The 5,386-nt window shown below is 36.7% G+C and overlaps 1 long non-coding RNA gene across 1 annotated transcript; it reads left to right on the top strand.

Annotated features, from left to right (window-relative positions):
• Positions 1-2,483: 2,483 nt before the first annotated feature.
• On the top strand, positions 2,484-4,392 carry LOC146767836 (uncharacterized). The gene is made up of 2 exons (XR_014953645.1): positions 2,484-3,026; positions 3,304-4,392. It is a non-coding gene; the product is annotated as an uncharacterized LOC146767836 (long non-coding RNA).
• Positions 4,393-5,386: the final 994 nt, after the last annotated feature.

The following is a 5,386-nucleotide window of genomic DNA, read 5'->3' on the forward strand; positions in this document are numbered from 1 at the left end:
CACGACCAACTTTTCTTCTACCATGAAGAAACTTCTCCTTGGACCTCAGCCACTGCCTCTGAGCAGTTACCTCATGGGCCATAAAATCTAACCAAGTGAAAAGGTGGCCACACATTTCAAACTTAGCATCTCATGTGAAAAATGGAACTCTGAGCAAGTAACTGATGAGTGATAATTGTGCTGTAACTCAACATTAACCATGCTGTAAAGACCTGTGTGAATTCTGCTCTTAAAGGGCAGAAACCTTCCCTTAGAAAATCAGATTTTCAGAGCAGGCAGACATAATACTTTAAGTCATGTCATCTGTCCTCTACAACATTCCACTCAAACCAGTATGTGGCCTTTCACGTAAAGTCTCCATTCCATACATATTTTAGATTTTAGTGACTGTGTCATTTTCTTGGACAAGACAACTGATGGCTTTGCCATTAGGTAAGGTAGTACACTGACCTTCTCAAAAACACACAAAAACAAGCTCAGAAGAGAATACATTAAGCAGCCTCTAATCCACCAGCAATTCAAATGTAGGTTACAGAACAATTCTTTGCTGAAACACTTGGAAGAGCAGCACCATATTTTGTATGTTTAAAGAAAGATGTAATGCTTTGGAGGAGAGACTGTCAAAGCTCACCAGAGAGAAGGCAGCCCCTCACAGGGATAGATATCACAGTTGCTGAATTATTGCAAAAACATCCTATTGAAAGTATTGTCTTGCTGTTGCATGTGGTTCAATGGCTATTTTCATACTGGCTCAAGCCAATATGTTAGGCTAAAGATTGTCCTGCAAGTCCCTGAGCCCACAGTGGGTCAGCAACTTGCCTTCTCTCTGCTGGGGCCTTTTTGTCTCTACCATCATTCAAAGTAAAAACCATGGATATCATGATTTGGTTTCGTAAGGGAATACTCTATGGAAAACATTGGAATAGTGGCTGAAAATGAAGACAGAAGCAGCTTCCCACAGAATCTCTCAGAAATAAAGTGCAGGCAGTAACAAGAAAAAACTCCACAGGTTCTTTCCCTAACGTTTGCAAGTGGAAAGGAGATCCCTAAGAAAATCTAAAAAGGGACAAGAGAAAGAGAAGCAGAAGAAAGAGGGACATTATAATAAAATCAAACATATGCTCAGCACATAGTGCTGTCCAGTCTGTGAAGAGTTTTTACTTCTCTTTCTTGGTAACAACTGGTGTTGTGAAGGATATGTAAATAATCAATGCTGATAGCTCCCTTGCACTAAAGGAGCTGAATAAAATTCACCAGGCTTGATAAACTTCTCAGTGAGTTGCAACAAATTTCAGTGTTGCCTCTTTTGATTTGTCATTTATTATTACCATTAAATACCAGTTCAGCACTGCTACAGTCAGTGTCTTGGTTAGCTACCTGAACCTATCATTCCAATGATAAAGCATCTGCTAAGCGCAGAAGAAAAGGCTTGCTTTTGTCCTACTCTAATTTCAAGCACACAATCAAAACCTTGATCACCAAACTCATTAGGAACCTACTTGCCCACCATGGAAAATTTCCACCTGATTTTAATAAAAAAATATGAGTTGCAGTTGAGAGTTTTATGTTTCATATTTTAAAGTACAGAGTGATGGGTGTTTCTCTTTTCCTTTTAAAAGATGCATTCTAATTTATTACCATAAAACAGAGGTTGTTGAACAAATTTGAGCAATTTTAGAAGCACAGTACAGCATTTTGTTGCTAAAAGCATTCTGGTAAACGAAAAAATGTGGGTGGTGATTTTAGAAAGAAAACAGTAAGGTTCAAAAAGTACAGATCTTGAACATAGGGTTTATAAAAATATATTTCATTTGAGTGAGTTTAAATTAGACTTCCAAATAATAGCATTTTCCAGGGTAATTGCATTACTATAATATACTTTACAGTTTCAAAAATAGCAGGCAATGATCACTCAGAAGGCAACGATTTTATTGAGATAAGTCAAATATTAATGGAGGCAGTAAAAAAAACAAAAGTCTCGCTTTCACATAAAGTGTTTCAAGATTACTTTCAGCCATCCTAACTTTCTACTTTTAGCAAAGCTTTCACATTTAAGGCCTGCTAGGGAGAATAATACTACATGAAAGGAGAGTGTAGTGAGAAAGAGGTCGGTCATTTCTCCCAAGAAACATCATCAAGTTGCACCAGGGGAGTATTGCATTGGATATTAAGAAAATTTTTTTCATGGAAAATGTCATCAAGCACTGGAACAGGGTGCCCAAGGAAGTGGTGGAGTCACTGTTCCTGGAGGTATTTAAAAGACATGTAGATGTGGCACTTGGGAACATGTTTTTGGAACATGGCAGTGAACTTACTAGTTCTGGGTTAAGGGTTGGACTTGATCTTAGAGGTGTTTTCCAACCTAAATATTTCCATGACTTGATCTTAGAGGTTTTTTCCAACCTAAACATTTCCATCATTTCTATTCCATGAATAGAAATATTGTATTGCAAGATAGTTTTATCTTGCAATAATTGAAGGATAATTACATATTTGTACTGGAAAGCAAATAATACATTGCATGGAAATGCAGCTACAAATATTTTCAGTCAGAAAACCAAACTTTGAAATATACTTTCCATGACAATATTAAGTGGGGTGACTTAAGTTTTAGAGCATTTGTATCAGGGTATTTTGCAAACAAAACAAGAAAACTCTACTCTGACCATCTCTCGAGTCCATGTTAGTTCTGTTTTGCACTGTGAAAGGAGTGTAATGTAATTTTTTTTAAATTAAAATATAGCCTTGACAGCACAGTTTTGCTTGAGGATGTGGATTTGACAGAAAATCCTCTGGCTGTGAGTGTCCTTGCTTGTAGTAAGTCACCTCCTGACAACCCCTAAATCACAGGTTGAAATTAATATGACTAAATTGTATTGAATGTCTCTGTCCTAAAGTTGGATGCATTTTATTCCTTCAGTTTTCCTTCCTTCTTTTGGTTCCTTTGTCTTCTGTCATCTTCCATTTTTCTAAAATCTTTTACCTTGTTTCCTTGCAGAAAAACATGCAGTTCTTAGAATGGAAAGGTAGGAGATTTTTTCCCTTTTTACCATTTAAATACTTCTTTGTCTCAAAAAATATTTAAGACATGACTAAGAACTTTGACTAAATTAGGTTCTAACTTAATTCATCTCTGGTCACTCCCATCTGTCTTTTCTGCCTCTTTTTAATCACACTATTTTTAAAGCTTCTGTCATGATCATATCTTCTATTTATTCCTTTTCCTGAATAAGCCTTTACTTTTATTATTATTAGCTATCTCTTTGTTTCTACTGTGTGTTTTAATTTACTTTCCCTTTTCAGGGTTTTTTTACCCCTCAGAGGTTGTGCTCTCTGCCTCAGCTGTACTGGCAAGACATCAGTCATGGTCTCAAGGGTTTGGGTCTGAAATCCTCTGGGATGGAAATCTTCCGGGCTGAAAGGTGGGCTAGAAAGTCTCAAAACCCTGTTCACTTGAACCCACTCAGAAGAATCAGTGAGAATGATGAAGTCACTGTGAAGGGGCTCTCGCTTGGGCATTGAGAGACTGAAAAGTACAAACCACCCCAGCATCTCCTTCCCTCTCGACACCCTCTCTGGCCTCCAAAACTGCTAGTCTTTTATTATTTTCTATAGTGCAGGCAAAGAATTATTTACTGCTCCATATCCTAACTCCTGTAGAATACTGCATTATTCCTCAGTCTTGCCAGTTTAACATTTTGAATGTGTATCAAATTTTCATGGCAATGGCTCTGTTGTATTTTCTCACCCTTAGCTTTTAGTTAAGAGAGAACAGTAGCCTAATTCAGAAGACTGGTAGGCTGAACCAGTAGGAAAGACTGTAATTGAAAGATTGCAACTGCAAGATTGTTTCTCAGTATTCTTAAGCTCATATGTCTTTGCTTTGAGCAAAGTTTTAAGCAGTTCTGTTCAGGATTTTTTCAGATATGGTAATTCAGCTTCATTCTAATACAATACAATTCAGCTGAGGAGTCTCTCTTGATTCAAAAGAGAGTCCAACATTAATCTAAAGCAACATAAATTAAAATATTGAAACAGAATTCTTATTGAAATTATTTGGAATAATAAACTAAATTATTTTCATAAAAGTATTCAGGCTATTTTTATTGTGGTTTGTGTCAGGAAAATTTTTAAATCTCAAAAATGCTTACAGTGGCAGATGCAACCTTGCTCTTTTGATTAGTTTTTTATATATGGTACTTCAGTGCAAATTTTGTAATTGTAACTATACAACTACATTTGTATCAATTTGATTCCACACTGTAACAATGCTTACTAATTTGCTTTCCATGCTTGTCATCCTCATAATCATTTACCTTACCTATGTCCTGGTTTATTGAACAAAAGCAATTTAATACCTCAATAATGGAATAAATTATACACTACAACTCCAGTTTTAAATGCCTATTTCATTAACACTTTATAATTTTATTTTCTGCATAAGATTTTCCATATAACTCCTTGTGCCTCCAATAAATCATATTACAACTTTATTCAGTATTTGACAATTATATTAAATTTATTCTGTGCCTCATACGTGGAATAATATTAAATATACCTCAGAGAGGTGTTTCAGATTTCATTTAATGAGCTCTTAAAAGCTCACAGATGAACATATATGAAAAATTTACCTTCTGAAATAGATTTATGAATATTTTGTGTCTATAACTATAACAATCTGCCACAAATTGAAAAGGGCATGGATGAATAGGTAGCATTAGCATTCCTACACCTCATACACAACTTTTACTACTACTTAAAACAGAGAAGGGTCCTCACAATGACAGAATACCTCATTTATTTAACCAAATACTGTGTTTCAAGATTTTTCTAATTTCATTCATATTCTGTGTAGGGACTATTGGTATATCTCCTTTTCCTTGTTTTTTTTTGTTTGTTTGGGGTTGTTTTTGTTTTTGTGGGAGTTTTTTTGTTTTGTTTTGTTTTGTTTTTTTTTGTTTTTCTTCTTAGCTAACAGCCAAAATCTCTAAAGTCTCTAAAGTTTTCAGACTCCTGCCTGAAAACTTCAGCCTTTCCTTCCTGAACTGTGCTGTTTACCTGCCTTGGGTTTGCTGTCTTCAGGGGCAATAATGCATTAAAGGCCAGAACCATGCACAGGCACCTACAAGTAATGTAGGCACCTGGACTCCAGCACGACCACCCACAGAAGCCCTGGAGACTGATTTGGTACCCACCACAGCTGGACACCATGGCTGGGCTGAGGTGGTGCATCTGCCTGGGAAATGTCACATCAGCACAGCTGGATCACAGAAAACGAGGGACTATGGCTTGTGCAGATGAGTAGGACTGCTCAGATGGAAGCATTCAGGCTTGGGGTCAGACACCCTCCCAAAAACCTATTTCTGCTCCCCACTGGGTTCTAGGC

Source organism: Lonchura striata, chromosome 3 (genome assembly GCF_050655825.1).
Source record: "Lonchura striata isolate lonStrDom1 chromosome 3, ASM5065582v1, whole genome shotgun sequence".
Taxonomy (NCBI): domain Eukaryota; kingdom Metazoa; phylum Chordata; class Aves; order Passeriformes; family Estrildidae; genus Lonchura; species Lonchura striata.